Source organism: Vombatus ursinus, unplaced genomic scaffold, assembly GCF_900497805.2.
Source record: "Vombatus ursinus unplaced genomic scaffold, bare-nosed wombat genome assembly UNPS02014786.1, whole genome shotgun sequence".
Taxonomy (NCBI): Eukaryota; Metazoa; Chordata; class Mammalia; order Diprotodontia; family Vombatidae; genus Vombatus; species Vombatus ursinus.
The window spans coordinates 30,750,621-30,771,960 of NW_020954564.1; the positions used below are offsets into that span (position 1 = coordinate 30,750,621).

The following is a 21,340-nucleotide window of genomic DNA, read 5'->3' on the forward strand; positions in this document are numbered from 1 at the left end:
GGAAAATAGGTATGTTTTATTAGTCAAAAGCAATGACCTTATGGCAAACTAATAGGGTAGTTTCTTTTTATATAATGGAGTTTCTGGTTAGGACATTTTTCTTTAAAATAAAATAAATGTGGAGGTTTAAGTGTGTTATTCACATTTATATCCTAGACATAGAACTTGTTATATTAAATTTCCACCTTAGTTTCACATCAAGAAGATATGAAATATTCAAAGGCTCCTAATTTCTTTTTTATTATTGCCCACTGAAGTATTTCTACTAAAATTTAATTTCTTGCCCATTTTAGGCAATTACCAAGTAAATACCCTTTTAAAATGCATTTTATATGCCCAATTTACCTAGGTACCTTTAGAAGAGCAGTGTTTTCATAAAGTAATGTAAAAGCAGCAGTTAAGTATATTAGGATTTCTTCCTCTCTTCTAGAACTTGCAAGTTGCACAGAAAATCATAGAATTTAGGATCGGAAGATGACTTAGAGTTGATCTCATCCAATTCCCTCATTTAAATTAACATGTAAACAAATTGAACCCCAAGTTAAGTTGTTGTCCAAGGTGAAAAGGCATTTCACTTCAACTCAAATGTTTTATTAAGCTTCTATTTTTTATGTGGCAGTCTTCGGTTCAGGGAGTTTTTATTCTATGGTGGGGGCTGGGGGAGGAGAGAAGGACAGTAGGATATGTATGTGTATGTGTATATTATCCACACATTTAATACACACGTGCATATAAAATATACATACCCATACACACACGAGTAGGGCAAAGAAAAGTCCATATAAAGTACTTAAGGAATTTTTAAGAAAGGACAGAACACTTGTATTTGGGGAAGTCAGAGAAAGTTTCACGAGGGACAGGTAGCATCTGAGCTGAACAGAATGTGAAAGGCTCAGGTGAAGAAGCAGGGCATTCCAGGCCCAGGGGACAGAAGATGTATGCAAATGCTTCGAAGCAGCATTTCTGGGCAAGTATACAACTAGCAGTTCAATTTGGCTACCAGGTAAAAGCAAGTAAAGGCAGGGTTTTGTTTTGTTTTGAATAAGACTGCAAAGATAGATTGTAACCAGATTCTTGAAGGCCTTAAATCAGGCTAAATAGTCTCTTATCTTAGAGGCTACAGGGAGCCACAGAAGATTTCTGAACAGGAGAGTGACACCGTTAGCCACTGGAAGCCTTAGGACAATTATTTTGGCAGCTTTGTGGAAAGCAGTTAGGAAGCTATTATAATACTAGCTGAGTGGTGATAAACACCCAGATGAGGATGATGGCTGTCTTGCTTTTGTTGCCTCTGATGGTGGCTCCTTATTTGCGCCTCAAATAGAATAAAAACTACTCTGCTTGTCTTATAAACTCTTTCCAATATGGCACTAACCTGCCTTATAGACTTACTATATATTGTTTCCCTTCATGCACTCTGTTGTTCAGCCATATTGGCCTACCTGCTCTTCTTTAACTCTATATTCCATCTCCCACCACTGCCGTTGCACAGGCTATCCCTCTCGTACCTAGAATGTACTGCTTCCTCACTAGGTTTCTTTCCAGTTCAGTGTGCCACCTTCTATGGCAGTGGTTCTTAACCTCAGGTTCATTAACTGAAAAAAAATTTTTTCATCATATTTGAATTTATTTTAAATTTAAATACAAAATAAGAAAAGAAAAAAATTGCCATGAAATACGTTTCCATTTCAAAAAACCTACATAATAAATACTACACATTATTTTCAAAGCTATTCTCCTTTGCTTCCTTGGAAGTTTTCTTTTGTCCTCTGCTGTGCACATTTTACTTTATTTTTCTCCCCTTCCTCCCCCCTTCTCCAAGAAAGCTGCAATTAAGCACAGATATACACACACATATACATATATACATACACATACACATACACATATATACATATACATAGATATCCATAAACATACACATATATACTCAAATGCACATAGATAAGAGCACATTTATGCTTATTTCCACTCATCTGTTTTTCTGTATGTAGGTAGCATCTTCCTTTATAAGGCCAAGTCTTTCCATATTTTTCTAAATCCACCAGCTCAACATTTCCTACACACAATATTCCAACGCAATCACATTCTATCTGGGCAGTTGTCTGTAAGAGTTTTTCTTCCCCTATTTTTCTGCATTCCCTCTATTCTTGGGCACATAGGTTTTATTTATATAGGAAAATTTTAATTTAAAACAATCAAAATTATCCATTTTATACTTCAACATTACTCTCACCTTATAATATGATTTAAGGTCTGATACTTTGGAATCTAGTTCCTTCACATCTTTTTCCCCTGGTTTCCTTGAAATTCCTGAGCCTCTGTTCTTCCAAATGAACCCTGTTATTATTTTTTCTGACTCAGATAACTTTTAGCAATTTAATTGGGATGGTATTTCATAAATAGCTTGGTTAGGTAAAATTGTCATTTTTTATTATATTAGCTTTACCTATCCCTGCTCAATAAATATTACTTCAGTTATTTAGATCTAACTTTGTTTGTATAAACGGTGTTTTGTATTTGTATTCTTTTAGTTCCTCTGTCAGTTTTGGCAGGTATATTCTCATGTTTTCTTATACTGTCTAGTTATTTTATATGGTCTAAAACTATTGATTAATACAGTTGACATATAGTGTAGTTTCCCTTTTTTCTTTTTTGATTAAATCTGATTTTAGCTTTAACTTTATCTGAGATCATGATTACTATCCCTTTTTTACATAATAAATTCTATTCCTGACTTTTATTTTGTTTATGTATATCTCTCATTTTTATAGCATTTCCTAAAAGCAACATGTTGTTGAATTCATATGTTTAATCTGCTATCAATGTCCATTTTATGAGTAAATTCATCCCATTCATATTCCAAACTATAATTACATGTGTATTTTCCTCACTATCTTTTTCACCCTATTCCTATCTTTCCTCCCTCCTCTACTCCTTTCTACCCATTACCTTGTCCTCCTGTTCCTTAACTTACCCCCACCAAAATCCCTCGGTTATCCTCTCCCTTCACCCTATCCTCTTACCCTCTTATTTCTTTCTGAATTTAGAAGATTTTATACCCTTCTGATTATATATGTTATTCCCTCTTTATCTCATTCCCATTAATCTACACATTCTACTACCCCCTTATCCTATTCCCTATCCCTCCCTTATACTCTCCCCCATCCCCTTTCCCTCTTATTTCTTTCTGAATTTAGAAGACTTTAATACCCTTCTAAATATATTGTATTATTCCCTCTTTAACCTATTCCCCATGAGAGTAGGGTTCCAGAACTACCTGCCCTCTTCCTCCATCTAATTCTTCTGTAACAGTTCTTCCTCTCACACCTCATTTGTATGAAATAATTACTCTTTTTGCTTTTTCCTAGATCTTTTTGCTTTTTAGAATCACATCATACTCAGCTCTACCCCACTCTTTCTCTCCAACTACTCAATTACTAATGACAATCTTAGACACATGGTTTACATTTCCATATATAAAAAGTAAATAATTTGTCCTTATTGAATCCCTTATAATTAGTCTTTGTTTATCTCATATTTCTCTTGGATCTTGCATGTCAAATTTTCTATTTAGTTCTGGTCTTTTTCAATAAAATCCTGAAAGTCTGTCAATTCATTGTATGTCCATTTTTTCCATGAAGGATTATGCTTAATTTTGCTGGGTATGATATTTTCAGCTGTAACCCCAGTTCTTTTCCTCTTTGATATATAGCGTTCCAAGACTTGAGGTCTTTTAATATAGCTGCTGCTAGGTCTTGTATAATTCTAATTGTGACTTCACCATATTTGAGTTTTTTTTTTTCTTGTCACTCATAATATTTTATCCTTAACCTGGGAGTTTTGGAATTTAGTTATGATATTCTTGTAAGTTTTCCTCTGATGATCTCTTTCAGGTTGTGATTGGTGGATTTTTTTCTATTTCTACTTTCCCTTCTTGTTCTAACACTTCAGGACAATTTTCATTAATTATTTCTTGTATTATTGTGTCAAGATTCTTTTTTTTTTAATCATAGCTTTCAGGTAATCCAATTACTCTTGTTTTTTTTTTCTTGATCTGTTCTCCAGATCAGTTGTTTTCTTACAAGATGTTTCATGTTCTTTTCTATTTTTTCATTCTTTGTATTTTGTTTTATTATTTTTTTATCTCTTGTAACTTCACTGGCTTCCCTTGCCCAATTCTAATTTTCAAGGAGTCATTTACTTCCTTAAGATTCTGGATCTCAGGAGCAGCTAGGTGGCACAGTGGATAGAACACTGACCCTGGATTCAGGAGGACCTGAGTTCAAATCCAGCCTCAGACACATAACACTTACTAGCTGTGTGACCCTTAAGTCACTTAACCCCATTGCCTAACCAAAAAAAAAAAAAAAAGATTCTGGATCTCCTTTTCCAGTTGGTTGACTTTCTTGTCATAATCTTCTTGTTTTCCTTGGGTTGTTCTTACTTTTAAAAAATTTCCTCAATCCCTCTTATTTGATTTTTGAAGTTTTTTGTTTGTTTGTTTTTTGAGTTTGCCTAAGAATTCTTTTCGGGCAGGTGACCATTTGACATTGCTCTTTGGGATTAAAATATTTTAATGATTAATTCAATATAATTAGTTCCTGTTGTTATCCTATGTATTTTATTTCATGCATTTAAAAACATTATTCTGAGAAATCTAGGTTTCATCAGTCTGCCTAAAGGGACCATGATGCAAAAAGAGGTTGAGAATTCTCTGGGAAGCCTTTCTTAAACCCCTTGGTAATTAGTCTTCTCTCACTCCCTCTTCAAATTACCAAGGATATACACATTTGGTTTTTCGCTCTATTCCCTCAGAATGTAAGCTTGGGGGCAAGAGTTACTGAATGAATGAAGAAGCATTTATTAAGCTCTTTCCATATACTAAAGCATAATCCTACACACTAGAGATGCAAATAGAAAAACTGAGGCAGTCCCTGCTCTCAGAGTTCATACTGTATTTGGGGAAGACAACACAAAAAAGTGAGTTGAGCTGCACGGTGGATAGAAAGACCTGAAATTCCTAAAGCTACAATGGTAGGGTTGATGGCAAAGCCCAAGGATACTGAAGTGCATTTTGTCTTTGTGTCTTTAGCATCCATAAGGGACTCAATCTGGACTCACAGGGCCAGATTTCATCCTGAGCATCATGACCTCAAAGAGGGACATTCATTTTCTAGCTCAATGCCCCACCTCCAAAATATAATCCCAGGAAAATCTCTAAAGTAAAACTTAGATATGGTTTATGCTTATGCTCTTCTCAAAAGGGAAGGGTCCCTTATGGAAAAGGTGTTCAATGTACAATATGGATTTTAGATATAATGCCTATTCATCTTAGAAAATGCTCAAAACACGAATGACTCAGCAGCATGCATTAACAAAAACAGAAAAACACAAACAGTAATCCATCACATTCATTATGTTCTCCCAAGAGGTAAAGACAATTTTGTGAGACTATGAAAAAAATATTTCACTTTCACATTGTCCTCAAATATCTACTGTCAGAGCAAGGTCCAACTCTCTTATTCAACCAGGCTTTTCTGTCAATGGTGCTTTTTTTTTTCTTTTAAGAATCAGTGTCATAGTGGGAATCACCCCTCATTGGACAGCCAGCATCTAGTTTAAAACCTCTTGAACTAATGAAGTAATACCTACCAAGGCTAATGACATCCATCTTGCCAGATCATTGTCCACTGTTCTATACCCAAGAGGTTAACCAAAAAAAGCAGAAGCAGCAAGTGACCATTATTGTTAAATTTTCTGAGTGAGAATTTGCACTTGGAAATAGGCTAACATTACTTGCTACCTGTGTGAGTTTTGGCAAATAACTTTTCTGGACTTCAATTTTTTCACCTGTGAAATGGAACAGTTGAAAAAAGAGCATACATATGAAGCACTTTGAATGTCAGAATATAAACATTAGATATTATTTTGTCACCTTTTTTTATCCATTTCTCTTTTTCCTCTTCACTTCTATCCTATTTCTTCTCCCTTTCTTATCTTTTTTGTTCTTTCTCCACTGAACTGTGAATATCATACCCACACAGAGACATATATCATACATATGTGTATACATGTATACATACACATATGTATATGTGTATACACACTCACATAAACTTAGAAACACAGATGATAGGACAAAAAATTACTGAAAAATATAAAGGGTTTGGTGTCATAATATTGCACAATTATAAAGTGTTAGAAGTTTGTGAAGCACTTTCCCACAATAAAAATAACTGTCAGAGCCAGGATTAAAACTGTGGTATTTAACTCACTATAGAAAAAAAAATACCATTTAGGGAAGGTGATAATTTTATCAGAAAAAAAAACTATCCAGACAATTGAATTTCTCTGTTGGTGCTATAACATGCCAGGTTTGTGATCTGGTTCCCTAACACCTTGTCTATTTCCTCCTTCTATCCAGGTATTCTATCGTATACCACCCCACCCACAACAACACTTCTGGTTCTCTTTCTCCCTGTGTTGATCTTCACCTTCATGCTCTCTTCATCATCCCTTACTACAGTTTCTGCATTCCTTCACATCACTGTTTCTTATTAATAAACAATATTATTCCAATGACCATTTTGTTATATTCTTTTTTGAGGTTTTTTGTTATATTCTTTTTGAATAAGGTATACCCTTTCATTGTCCTGTTCCAGACATGAGTCTTATCTCATTAAATCTTAACAAAACAGATGAAGTTTGTTTTTTCTCCTTTCATTAGGATCTCTAGTTTGCCTTATTCATTGTGCTTTCATTCAGTATTTGTATGCTGTCAACTGAGGACATGGTTTTTCTGGCTTGTTCCTTTCTTAGGCATTGTATCTTGTTGATTACTGATCCCTTTGGTTATCAGCAAACAACAAATAACATTTTGGCTATTTAGAATAACGAAATGTAAAGTCTTGACTCTCCCTTTATCCAGCCTGAGCAATAGTAGGCTTTAACACAAGTCATGTGACTGGATTCAGGAAGATAGTTTCTGTTATTAAGTATGCAGGACTCTTGATTCAAAAGATATTTATTCCTAGAAAGGGGGACTCTCCACTGACCTTCAAAACTATTCATTAGAGCTTGGAATTCAGCAGGTATAATATTGATTCTAACTTCAATAAGGGATGGTGGATTAGGGGTAGCCACCCAGCTGAACTCTCCCAACATTCCTGTCCAAACACCTTTAAAATAATATCTCAAATCAAACTTTGGAACAGCAGAGCCAAGAAATGGTTGAGGTGAGACATTTTTCTAGTCTGAGAAAACTTAAGTGGTCAGCAGGAGAAGTCTGTGACACCAGGGTGGAGACCTTTCTGGAGCCCACACACACATGGCAGCAGCGGGTAATAGCAGCCCAGCAGGAGCAGCTTCAGAAGCTCTCAGCCCAGAGATAGTAAAGGGATTGGACAACTAGTTAGAAAGACTTTATAGGGAACCCTTTGCTGGCCCTGAGTACAACTGTTTCTGATTGGCACCTCTATTGCCCATATGCAGTTCTGGGTCATGGTTCCATGGTGGAAAGGAGTGCTGGTGTTCAGTCACAAGGGAGCAGAGGTCCTGGTCACAGCATAAAAGCAAAGAGGAGCACTAGCACTTGCATCTGAATGGGACTAGGCACCCTTTCTGGATAAAAACCAGAGCATAGACTAGGAGAGCAGTGACCATACCTCTCCCAGGATCATACCACCTTAGAAGACCCCCAGAACTAGCTCTGAAAAGAGCAGCACAAAAAAGCCTGAAGCCTGGAATGGTGCCTCCCCAGCCGCAGGTGAGCAAAACCCAACTTTAACATAAAGTTTAGAGTTAAAAAAAATAGGCTGGGAAAATCAGCAAACAACAATAACAAAAAAGGAAGAAAGAAAGAAAGAAAGAAAGAGAATTTGACAATGAAAAGCTACTGCTGTGGGCAGGGAAGACCAAGACATAAACTTAGAAGAAGACAACAATGTGAAAACAACTACCAAAAAAAGCCCCAAAGAAAAATGCTAACTGGACCCAAAGACTACAAGAATTCCTAGAAGAGTTAAAGAAAGAAAGAAAGAGAAGTAGAGGAAAAATTGGGGAAAATGAGAGTGATGCAAGAAAATTATGAAAAGAGAATTAGCAGCTTGGTAAAAGGCACAAAAAGTACTGAAGAAAATATATCTTTAAAAACAGAATTGGCAAAATGGTAAAAGAGGCACAAAAATCCACTGAGGAGAACTTTTTAAAAAACAGAATTGGCCAAATAGAAGAAGAGGCACCAAATTTCTCTGAAGAAAATAATTCCTTAAAAATTTGAATTGGGTATGCAGAAGTTAATGACTTCATGAAACATCAAGAAACAATAAAACAAAATCAAAAGAATGAAAAAATAGAAGAAAATGTGAAATATCTCATTGTAAAAACAACTACCCTGGAAAATAGATCAAGGAGAGATAATTTAAGAATTATTGGACTAGATTCTGGGAACATGGCAGAGTAAGGCAGGAAATTACCTGGCTCTTCCAAATTCCCCCACAAATAATTTAAAATGCCTCAAAGTGAACTTTAGAGTAACAGAAATAATTAAAATGGATATTTAATGAATTAAAGCTTTCAGATATTCTTCAGGAAAAGGCAGGAACTGAACAGCAAATAATGACGTATAAGAATCAAGAAAAACATAAGCAGGTAAACATGAAAGACCAATTATAATTAATAAGATCAGATGGTTTACTTCTTCTATGGAAAGACATTATTTGTAACCCTTAAGGATGTTATCATTATTAGGATAGTTTGAAAGAGCATACGTAGTCAGAAGGCTTGGAATTGAGTGGAGCATGATGGGATAACCCTAAAAAATAAAATCCGATCGGGAGAGGTAAAATGGAGCAATTATCTCAAATAAAAAAGGTGTGAATGGAAAGACTGTTAACACTGGAGGGCAGGAGGTGGTAACGGGCAGTTAAAGAAGGAATAACATAAGTCTAGGAGGGTATAAAAGTCTTCTTAACTTACAGAGAAATAAGGTAAAGGAATAGGATAAGGGAGGGACTCTTAGGATATGCAGATTAAGAAATAGGAGGACTAGGAGAGAGGACAAGAGAGGGACTCTTAAAAGAGGTGTGGCTTAGAAAGACAGTGATCCGAAGAAAATTGGATAATCTGTCTGAGGAGGGATAGGGTGAAAAAAGAGGGAGAGACAGCCTTCTCTAGTATGGAATGGGGAGGGAGGGAGACAGTTCAGAACTTAAAATGTAGCAAAAAATTAATTCAATTTTTTTTTATCAAAACAACTAAAGTTTTATTTGTAACCTTTGAACTAGATGTGACCTGAGCAAACATTTTAATTTTCTTTATTGAAATACTTCAGTTTTCCTGCTAGATCTGGAATTATCGTTTCAGTCCCAGGTTTCCAACCATCAGGGCTGACTTCTCCATGTTTGGCAGTGTACTGGAATGCTTGGACTAAACATAGTGTTTCATCGACTGATCTGCCAACAGGAAGGTCATTCATTTTAATCTGTCGTAGGATCCCTTTATCATCAATAATGAAAAGGCCTCTAAGAATGTGACCTGAGTTCTCCAGATAAACTCCATAATCCTTTGAAATTTGATGTGTCAAATCTAAAAGAAGTGGAATTTTCATTGGCCCAAGGCCTCCATGCTTCCAAGGGGTATTAATCCATGCTAAATGGATAAACTGTGAATCAACAGAGCATGTAATGACTTCAGTATTTATAGCTTTGAATTCTTCAATTCTGTCACCAAAAGCGATAATTTCAGTAGAACACACAAAAGTGAAGTCAAGTGGATAGAGAAAGAAAACCAAATATTTTCCTCAATAATCGGTTAATTTGAGCTCCTTAAATTCTCCATTTATCACAGCTATTCCTTCCCAATAAGGTGCTGACTTAGAAATCTTGACCTGGCTGTGGTGCAAAGAGTGGTCCAACACCGGTAAACAGGCTGCCTCCTGCACGCACACTTGACTGGGGCTGCTGCTGCTCAGCAGGCAACTTGGCCACCTTGCCCTGTAAGGGCACGGCCTGCAGCAGCAGCGCTGCCATCCCTGAGGCTTCCCCTGCCGCAGCAGCATAGCTCATGGGACCAACTGGACTCCTCCATGGCCCTGGAAGGGATGTGCTCAATTTATTTTTTTAAAAGAATTATTGGACTACCTGAAAGTTGTGATCAAAGAAAGAACCTAGACACCATATTTCAAGAAATTATCAAGAAAAATTGCCATGATATCTTAGATCTAGAAGGAAAAATAGAAATTGAAAGAATCCACCAATCATCTCCTGAAAAAGATCCCAAAATGAAAATGCCCAGAAAAAATTATAGCCAAATTACAGAGCTCCCAGGTCAAAGAGAAAAAATACTTCAAGCAGCCAGAAAGAAAAAATGCAAATATTGTAGAACCACACAAGATTTAATGGATTCCACATTAAAGGAGTGGAGGGCTTAGAATATGTTATTCCAGAAGGCAAAGGAGCTAGGATTACAACCAAAAATAATTTATCCAGTGAAACTTAGTGAAATCTTTCAGGGGGGAAAATGGATATTTAATGAAATAGAGGAATTTCAAGCATTCCTGATGGAAAGATCAGCGCTAAATAGAAAATTTAACATTCAAGCACAAGACTCAAGAGAAGCATAAAAAAGGTGACCATGGAGTAATCATAAGGACTCAATATTAAACTGTTTACACTCCTATATGAGAAGATGATACATGTAATCATTATTGGGCAATTAAAAGGAGTTTACATAGAAGGAATGGGTGTGAGTTGATTATGTTGGAATAATCTCAAAAAAAATCAAATGGCAAGAAAGAGTGATGCACTGGGAGAAGGGAGAAGAAAGAGGTAGAATGGGGAAAAAATTCTCACCTAAAAGAGACACACAAAGAAAAGCTTTTTACAGTGTAGGAGAAAAGGGGGGGGGACAATGCTTGAAACTTACCCTCATTAGAATTTGTTCAGAGAGGGAATACACACACACACACACACACACACACACACACACAGAGTTGTATATAGAAATGTAACTTACCCAATAGAGTAATAGGAAAGGAAGGGAACTGTAGAAGGGGGTATGATAAAAGGGTGAGCAGATTAAGGGGGGCAGTGGTTAGAAGTAAAATAGACTTTTGGGAAGGGACAGGATAAAAAGAAAAGAAGAAACAAGCAATTGAGATGGAGGAAAATACACAGCAGTCATAACTGTGAATGTGAATGGGATGAGCCCACCCATAAAATAGAAGCAGATAGCAGAATGGGTTAGATAATCTAATCCATAATCTAACAATATGTTGTTACAAGAGACACACTTGAAAACAGTTACGAGGTGGGCAACTAGGTGTCGCAGTGGATAGAGCACTGGCCCTGGAGTCAGGAGGACCTGAGTTCAAATCCAGCCTCAGACACTTGACACTTACTAGCTGTGTGACCCTGGGCAAGTCACTTAACCCCATTGCCTAGCAAATAAATAAATAAATAAATAAAAGTTAAGGGGCTGGAGCAGAATCCAATGTGCTTCAGCTGAAGTTAAAAAGTGGGGGGGGGGGATGGCAGCAATCATGATCTCAGACAAAGCAAAATACCTTGTGCTAAAAGGTATCATAAACAACGAAGTAATATCAAAAAATTTTATAGCAAGTTTATCTGATAAAGACCTAATTTTAGGGCAGCTAGGTGGCACAGTGAATAGAGCACCAGCCTTGGAGTCAGGAGGACCTGTGTTCAGGTCCAGCCTCAGACACATAACACTCCCTACCTGTGTGACTCTAGGCAAGTCACTTAACCCCAATTGCCTCATATAAAAAAACAAAAACAAGACCTAATGTCTCAGCTAGACATACATAAATACATGCATGTGTGGATATGAGTATCAAACTAAGTCAAATTTATAAAAATAAAAGCAATTCCCCAATTGATAAGAAATCAAAGCTATCTATAGTCATAGAAGAAATGCTCTAAATCACTGTTGATTAGAGAAATGCAAATTAAACCAACCATGAGGTACCACCTCACACTTACCAGAAAAGACAAATGCTGGTAGGGATGAGGGAAACAGAGGTATACTAATGAACTACTGGTAGAGTAGTGAACTGCCTATCCATTCTGGAAAACAATTTGGAACAATACCCAAAAGGCTATAAAACTCTGCATACCCTTTGACTCACCAATACTACTATTAGGTCTGTATCTTAAAGAGATAAAAGGAAAAGGACCTATATGTACAAAAATATTTATAGCCACTCTTTTTGTAGTAACAAAGAATTGGAAATCAAGGAGATGCTCATCAACTGGGGAATGGCTGAACAAGTTGTGGCATGTGATTATGATGGAATACTATTATGCTGTAAGAAATGATGAAGGGGGTGCTTTCAGAAAAACGCATGGCAAGACCTATAAGAACTGATGTAAAATGAAGTAAGAAGAACCAGGAGATCACTGTGCACAACAACAGTAATGTTGTAATGATGACCATCTGTAAAAGACTTGGCTACTCTGATCAATACAATGATCCAAAACAATTTCAGAGGATTCATGATTAAAAAATAAATGCTATCCATCTCCAGAGAGAACACTGATAAATTCTGAATGCAAATTGAAGTAAATTTTCTCACTTTATTTTTCTTTTGAAATATGGTTAATATGGTTTTGCATGATTTCACATGTATCATATTGCTGGCCTTCTCAGGGAGTGGGGGTGGGAGGGAGGGAGATAATTTGGAACTCAAAATTTAAAAAGAAAAGAATGTTTAAAATAATAAATTTAATATTTTTAATTGGAAAAAACTACTCTTCTCCCAGAATGATGTATGTTTTTAATGTACATTAAAAAGATAATAAAAATAAACTTGAAAAAGAAATTACTGAGAATGCCTAGATCCTCACAAACAGGAACCAAAACCAAAATCAGTGTAAAGACACAGGTCTTCTGATGAACTTGGCTCTTTAAAATCTGTCTCTTCTCTTCTTTGTAGCTAGAAAAAGGGGGGAGAAAACCTGAAAACTCTGGCCTATTTCTACTTCCAGTTGGATAGAGGAAAGATACTTTTGTGTAGTTTCTCTTCTTGCTAGAGTGTAAAAGGGCACTCCACCACTGCTCCATTACTCTCTGGTTGTAACACTGGAGGATCCATATAGTCCTAGAATTACATGCCCCTTGAGAAACAAAATTTATAGTTATTTTCACAATGGACATTACCTCCATCTCAGCCTCAAGACCATGTTTGATGTAAGAAAATTTATAACAATTAGAACTATCCACAACTCAAAAGGAATGCTTCAAAAAAGTAACAGATTTGGAAGTGGAGTTAAGATACCTGACAATGAAGTAGTACAGTGATATCCTATCACCACCACCACCCCAAACTCCTTCAAACAGATTTAAGAAACATACCAAACTGAATCCTGAAGGGGAAATCCAAGAAAAGTCAGTGAGTCATTTTTCCAGCCCATCAGATTAGGGAGACAGACAGGAGACAGACAGACATTGGGGAGGGGATCTGACTGGGAGCACATAAATAGGCAAAGTGCCAACAGGCAATTTTATTGCCCATTACCCAGTACTGTGTCACAGATTCAAGGTAGACAGAGGAGGTGTCTTTGCATAGGGTGGCATTCCAAGGTAAGAGCAGGCACAGGCTTTAGGCTGTGTGCCGAGAGAGGATCAGCAGATAGTGTGGCTCAGCTCCCAAGAGCTGAGTGGGGTCTCAGTTCTAGTTTATTCCAATATGAAGCTTGCAGAGGAATAACCAGGGTACGAATCCCTGATGAAAGGGGGACCTGCAGAGTTTCCCAGTGGCTAAATACAACAGCATTCTACTATTGTTCAGAACCAAACCCAGGTCAGGAACTTGCAGAGCCCAGACTGGGAGAAAGAGGGGACAGGACAGGAGCAGGGAGATGTGACACAGCAAGCAACTTTGCCCTGAAACAGACAAGTGACTGAGGTGTTCTTAAGAACCCAGAGTAGCACAACATTCAGTACCCTCAAGAAACCAATAGGACCATCTTAGACCTTCCCTCCAGGAATGTACAGAGCCCAGCCCTAACATCGTCACAAGCCAGGAACTAGCCTGGAAGAATGAGCAAACAAAAAAGAATCCCACCATAAAAAGCTATTATGGTGACAAGGATGCTTAAAACAATCCCAGACTATGATGCCAAAACATCTTCAAGATGCCAAAACATCTTTTTTTGAAGAAAAAATGCAACATAGGCCCGAATTTAACTAGAATTTCTAGAAGAGGAAGAAAAAGTTTTAATTTTTTTATAAATTAAATGAGAGTATTAGAAGAAAAAAATCAAAAAGAAATGAGAGCTATAGAAGAAAGAATTGGTGGGGCAGCTAGGTGAGCAGTGAATGAATACAGCACTGGCCATGAAGTCAGAAGGACCTGAATTCAAATCTGATCTCCGACACTTAACACTTACTAGCTGTGTGACCCTCAGCAAGTCACAATTAGGATTACCTAATTGCCTCACAAAAAAAGAAAGAAAGAAAAGAAAAAAAAGAAAAGAAAAGAGAAAGAATTGGGAATTAACAGCTTGGCATAAAAGGTACAAAACAGTTCCCAAGGAAAGAAACTTTTTTAAAATTAGAATGAACCAAATAGAAGCCAATAACTCCATGAGACAACAAGAAATATTGAAGTCAAAAGACTGAAAAATAAAACAATGTAAGATATCTCATAGCAAAAACAATTGACCCAGATCATTTAAGAATTTTTGGACTACATGTTATGACCAAATAAAGAGCATAGATATTCTAGTTCAAGAAATCTTAAAGCTATTTGGTCTCTTTGAACCAGAGGACAAAATAGAAATAGAAAGACTCTCACAGTTGCCACCTGAAAATAAAATGCCAAAATGAAAACTCCCAGGAAAATCCAGAAAATCCAGAGCTCTCAGGCCAAAAAAAAAATACTGCCAGCATTTAAAAAAGAAAGAATTCAACTGTCAAGGAGCCATAGGATCACATAAAATTTAGCAGCCACATTATAAAGGATCAGAGAGCTTGGACTGTAACATTCCAGAAGGCAAAACATATAGGCCTACAACCAAGAACAACTTACCCAGAAAACTGAGTATAATCCTACAGGGAAGAATGGGAAAATGGACCTTTAATGACATAGAGAAGTTCCAGGCATTCCTGATCAAAACATCAGAGCTACATAGAAACTTTGAAGTTCAAACCCAGGAGTTAAAAGAAACATAAAAAAAAACCACAAATAACAATGATAAAGAGCTAAACAAGAATAAACTGCTTACATTCTAATATAGGAAAATGATACATGTGTCCTTTCTGAACCCTATCATCAGGATCTATTGATGGAGTCTAATTAGACAAGGCCTGGAAGTGATTCTATTGTGCCTCGATCTTAAAAGAAGAATAGAGGGTAAGAGAAATACACTTACAGGGTGAAATTATCTCACACCAGTGTGCAAGTAGACATCTATACAAACAAAGAGAAGGGGTAGGAGATGGCTGACACTTGAGTTTCACTCTCATCTGTACTAGTCAAAGGAGGGAAGAACCACATGCACACACATTTGGGTACAGAAATATATTTCACTCAACAGAGAAGTGGGAGGGAAAGGGGAGAAGGAGAAAGGGTAGATTAAGTGATTCATCTTAGGCAAAACAAATTCCAAAAATAAAATTTTTTTTTGAGGTGGCAGAGAATAGAATTCCAACAGAGGTATCAATAAATTAAGGAATGACTGAGTAAGTTATGAGATATAAACGTGATGGAATACATTTTTGCTATAGGAAATGATGAAGAGGATAGTTTTAGAGGCATCTGGGCAGATTTATATGAAGTGATCCAGGGCAAAGTGAACAGAACCAGAACAATTTATACAATAACAATATGGAAAGGAAAATTCCTTTGAAAAAATTAGGAACTTTCATCAGTATAATGACTAACCATAATAGCGATAATGATGAAACATGCCCATCTCTTGATAGAGAGGTAAAGGAATCAGTGTAGAATGAAACTTTTTTGAACATAGCTAATGTAGAAATTTGTTTTGCTTGACTATACATGTTTGCAATGGATTTTATTCTTTCATCCTCATTTGAGGAGAGTAGGTTGAGAGGGAGAGAAGGTGCAATTTTGCTGATTGAAAAAAGTAATGAGTTCCCACTTACCAGAGGTATTTTAGAAAAAAAGTCTGATGACTACCCAATTATGTTGTAAAAGGATTTTTGTTCAGCTATGTTTTGGACCCCTTAGCCTCTAAGGTTCCTTCCAGCTCTGTGATTCTATGACTCTGATTTAGATGGCCTATAAATCCTATGATCCTATCAATTATGACTTACAAGATTTACAAGCTATAGTAAGACACAAGGGAAAACTCTACAGAAAATGCTATGAGAAATTTTAGAGGAGGGAGATCTTACTTCAGCTAGGGAAATATGTGTATTGAGGGATAGTATTATAGAAAGCTTCAAGAAGTGGTTGCACCTGAATTGAACCTTAAAAGAAGTAAAAAACTTGAATAGATTAAGAGAAGTAGAGTTAATTCTAGACACGAGAGGTGTCATGAGCAAAGAGAGGGAGATTGGAGAGGGCAATATGAGAACAGGAGATAGAGAGTAATCCACTTAAGCTGTAATGTAAGTTCACTAAGGGAAGGAGGCAGTCAACAGATTACATAGGGCCTTGGATGTCAGGAGTTTATACTTTAGTTGGTAAACAATGGGGAGCCACTGCATGTTTCTGAGTAGAGAGGTGATAAGATTGTAGTGGTACATTAGGAAGATTACTTGTGCAATGAGTTTTCACCCATCCAAACTTGTAAAATTCTTCCCTCAATTATTGCCAGCTGTGTCTTGGCTGCTTCCAATAGCAGAACCATCCCATGTATCTGGTGACTGGTTTGTTCCCCCCAGGATTCCCACTGCATGCACTGAAGTAGAGGGAGGTCACTTTGGGCAATGTGAATGAATTTAGTTAACTAGATTTTTTTGCTAATGGGCATCTCCTATTCCCCTATCATATGGAATAAAACTTTCTTCTGTACATTGTTTCCAGAAAACATTTCCAAAGCTAACATTTGTCAGTTTTATTCTTACAGTAATGAGTAGTGTATGTAGGATAGTACATATTTGTCTGGCTTAGCTTTATGTGCTGTCTGAGAATTTGATAAATGTAAGCCATTCACCACTAAAATATAGGAGTACCCAAGTGTTTCATTTGGCCAAGTACACACACTTTTTTTATCCTACATATATAAAGATGTCATTAGATCCAGGCACATACATGTCTTAATAAAAAGCCAACTACAAGAACTTTATTGTTTACAATAAAGGAGAAAGGCTATCAAAAACAGGTTTAATGCCATAGGTGCACAACAATATGTGGAATCAGTATTTGCTATTGGAAGTTTTAGGGAGTTTTAGTTGATAAAAAGAATCAGAGATAGGAGAGGTTCTCAAGAGAGGAATAAAGCTATCAGATACAAAGCTACTGGAATATTGCCTCAGTCACTGATTAGGACTTAAATTAGTGCTGGTAATGGATATGGAATCTATCCCTAACATTCCACTCAGTGCCCTGGTAGTGTAGTAACTTGGTAAATACTAATGATATCTCAGATATTAAGATGGGAAGGTTCAAATGGAAGGGAACTTAAAGTTTGTACTTAGTCTTTCCAGTTATGAATTTCATTAAATCTCAAATATGGAAGGAGCTTGAGGAATATGTCGACTTTAAAAAGCCATCCATACTATCAACAGGACTGTATAGCCTAATTAAATAATACTCTGGATAAGTAGCCTAAGCCCTGTGTATAATAGGTAAAACTAATGACCAGGTTTGAGGCAATTATCTTCTTTTTCTTGGCTGTGGTCAGTTATTGGCCAAACATACAATAGTAGCATTTTTATATAATACAAATATAAAGATATCATCAATACTTAGTCTACTGATTATTAAAGTGGCAAGTTTAGAAGAAAACACTGTACCTGGAAGACACCTGTACAAAGTAGACTCCAAGGCAATGTGTTTACAGTGAGTGATGAGTAACCAGAGATGCAAGAATCTTAAGTCAGAAAAATTTGTCTTGACTCTGTCCTCCTCAGTCTCTTTTTGTAAGTATTGTAGCTGAGAAGATAATCAATATCTTCATTTAGCGCATTCACTGGTCTGGTGCTTAATCAATATATCACCAAAGACTTTCTCTAATGCCCATTTTGTTCAGTATCTCCTATGAGAGCATCTCTTTGCATTTTTAATAGCCTAACACATAAGATCAATAATCTCAAAAATATCCTTCCTTACTTTGAGTTTTAACGGGATAATATTTTCCCTCTTGTATGTTCAGATAACTATATTGTATATAATCGACATTCTAAATCATTGAAAGTGAGCAAATAGCCACTGTTATTTTTCTTTGCCTCTTTGGGAAAAATAAATAGAAAACAACCTCCTATAATATTAAAGATTATTTAATAATAATAACTGACATTTGCATTGCAATTTATATGCATCATATTCATTCTTCATAATCCTATCAGAGATGTGCTATTATTTCCATTTTACAGATGAGGAAACCAAGACCCAGAGAAGTTAAATGATTGGTGCCCATGGTCACATAGCTAGTAAGAATCTGGAGCAGGTTTTTACTCATTTTCCTGACTCTAAATCTAGGTTCTTTCCATTTCCTTCTTAAGTATAATGTTGTTATGATTATATTGTAAAGCAGGAAGGCTCTATTTGCAAGTAGCTCTGCCCATCTATAGACTGACAAACAAGAACTGTACAAGTATAGAGAAAAAAAAACGATTAAGAACTGAAACTATATGGCCTTATCTCCTACTACTCCTCTAAATATGCCATATATCCCTATGCCTCGACCATAGAGAATTACTTACTGGTCCATGAAATCAACCTGTGCTTGTCCTAATAGCTATTGTTTGGGCTGTTCCCATTCCTCTGCTTATCAGAATTATAGCAATCCTTTAAGGCCCATATCAAGTATCAGCTGTCTTCATGAAACTTCCTTTGATACCAACAATTGGATAGTATCTCTTCTTCTTTTGACCTCTGTAATACATAAGAATGGTTTGTGCTATACAAAATTATATACTAAACACTTTCCTCATCCCCATGTAAATCTCAAAAAAATCCAAAACCAGAAAGAATGAACGTCAGCAAGGTAAAAATCCTTATGAATTACCAAAGTAAAACTCTAATGTTTAAGCACTTGCATGGTGTCCCTCTCTTCAAATATAAAGGTAAGGGAAATCAAATAACACAAGCCATTCTGTACCTCTTGCAACCTAAATGTTATACCTTGAAAACCTGAATTTAATGATCAATTTTTCAGAATGTTCAATGAAAAAGCAATATTTGAAGCATTCTTATTAGACTTGAAAATGGCCCCCAAACAGAAACACAACAAAATTAATTAAGTATAAACCAAGATAAGAACAAATAATGCAATAAATTACCCTATTTTGGAGATTTTTTAAAAAAGATAAAGTGATGACTTAAAGGAGAGAATAAGAGGATGACTGAGAGATAAAGCATAAAAGGGGATAAAGATGTAAGTAAAATTTAAATTGAAGTGTGATTAACCAAACTGAAACACTGTGTACTTATCCCCACAACTCCCACCCACTACAGGTGTATCAGTGTATTTTGTGGAGAATTGTGAAGTGAAAAGGTACATATTGGGTAGAAGAAAGGTCAAGTTCAGAGGGGAATGAGTGATGTACCCTTATCAAGTGAACAATGAAGGAATGATGAGTCCTAAAATCAGCCAAAAATAAGACTATAGGATAATGAGAGAGTTGGCAAAAGTGTATGATCAAAACTGGGGAAATCAAATGGGAAAGTCTTCCCATGGGGGAAAGATGCATGCGTGTGATGGAAACTGTTGACATCATGAAGCATTTATTCTTAAAAGAGTCGGTGCAGTAGGAAAAAACCTCTGAGTGTCTCCATGGACAATACCCTGCCCCAGGAAAAGAGATTTGTGACCTTCTAGGGGAACTGGCACTCAGAAGATTTTGGAGGAGGGGGCATAGACCCATTGGTGAGATGGCATGACAAATGGGAAGTAGGGAATGGCCATGAGAAGGAAAATTGAACAGAATTGTTTAGGACCCAAGGCAATTTCTACCATAGAGTACTGCTTCTTTCCATATTGCTTTCCTCATGAGCTGTTAATTGTAAGAGTGAAGCACAGTAGAAAAAAAAAGTGAATGGAACAATATCTGTAAATTCAGTAAAACACACACACACTCAAAATGAACAAGTAAGGATATAGACCACAAATCAGAGAATACATTTTCAGAATAAGCAAGAAGGGAAGAGAATAAATAAAACAAAGCAAAGAAAATCTTCTTAGAAAAAAGTGCAAAATGAAGAAAGCTATCAAACATAAGAAGTTGAAAGGTAACATTTTTAATTAACCACTTTTTTCAAACCACTTTACACCTTACTCCTTCCTCTCACCACACCATGTACTCTGTGATCCAATGACAATGGCTTTTTGGCTGTTCCTTAAACAAGACCCTCCATCTCCCAACTCTTGACATTTTTACTGGACATCTCCCAGTGTTTGGAATTTTCTCCCTCCTCATTACCTCATGGCTTTCCTGAAATGATATGTAACTAGAAGAAAAAAATATGTGTGTGCGTCTGTGTCTATAAGGAGCTCAAAACCAGGATTTTCTACCTAACTAAAGTATAAAAATAATTGAGGCCACTTCCTTCTAGTAAATCATGTTGTGTTTTGGAGACAGTCATTAGTGTCATGCTTTAGGAAGAATGCTATAATTGGAGTCAGAGGACCTGGGTTTGAATCCCGGTTTATTACCTCTGACTTATGGCAAGTCATTTAACTTCTCTGGCCCTCGGTTTCTTTATCTGTATAAAGAGGATTGGTCTAGATAACCTCAGAGTTCCTTCCAGCTCTAAGTCTATGATTCCATGTGTGTTAGTTCAAGAGTTATTTGGTCCAAATCTTGTTCTGTCTTACTTTGTGAGGCATTCCCTGAACTAGTCCATTTCCCAAACTGATCTCCTATAATCCTTAGTCCATATTTCTCATTCTGACATTCTTCACAAACTGTTCCTAAAGAACAAGGACCATAATGTCTGTCTTCAATAAAGAGCACAGCCCTATGCATATAGTAGGCATTCAGGAATCTTTTGTTGAATGAATGAATGAATACTGACCTGCAGGCTTGATATATCAAGGGAGATTTACATCAAAGCATGTTACCTGTCTCCTTAAATAGTAATAAGAAGTCGATAAAAGCTTGCTGTAAAGACTTGAATTCCAATAAGTAGGTTAAAAGACTTAACCCCGTTCTTCTAGCAGCTTGGTTTATTTTTTTTTTTTTT

General features: G+C 36.4%; 1 pseudogene; it reads right to left on the bottom strand.

Moving 5' to 3' along the window:
• Positions 1 to 9,307: 9,307 nt before the first annotated feature.
• Positions 9,308 to 10,067, bottom strand: LOC114047220 (annotated as a pseudogene).
• Between the last annotated feature and the right edge of the window lie 11,273 nt (positions 10,068 to 21,340).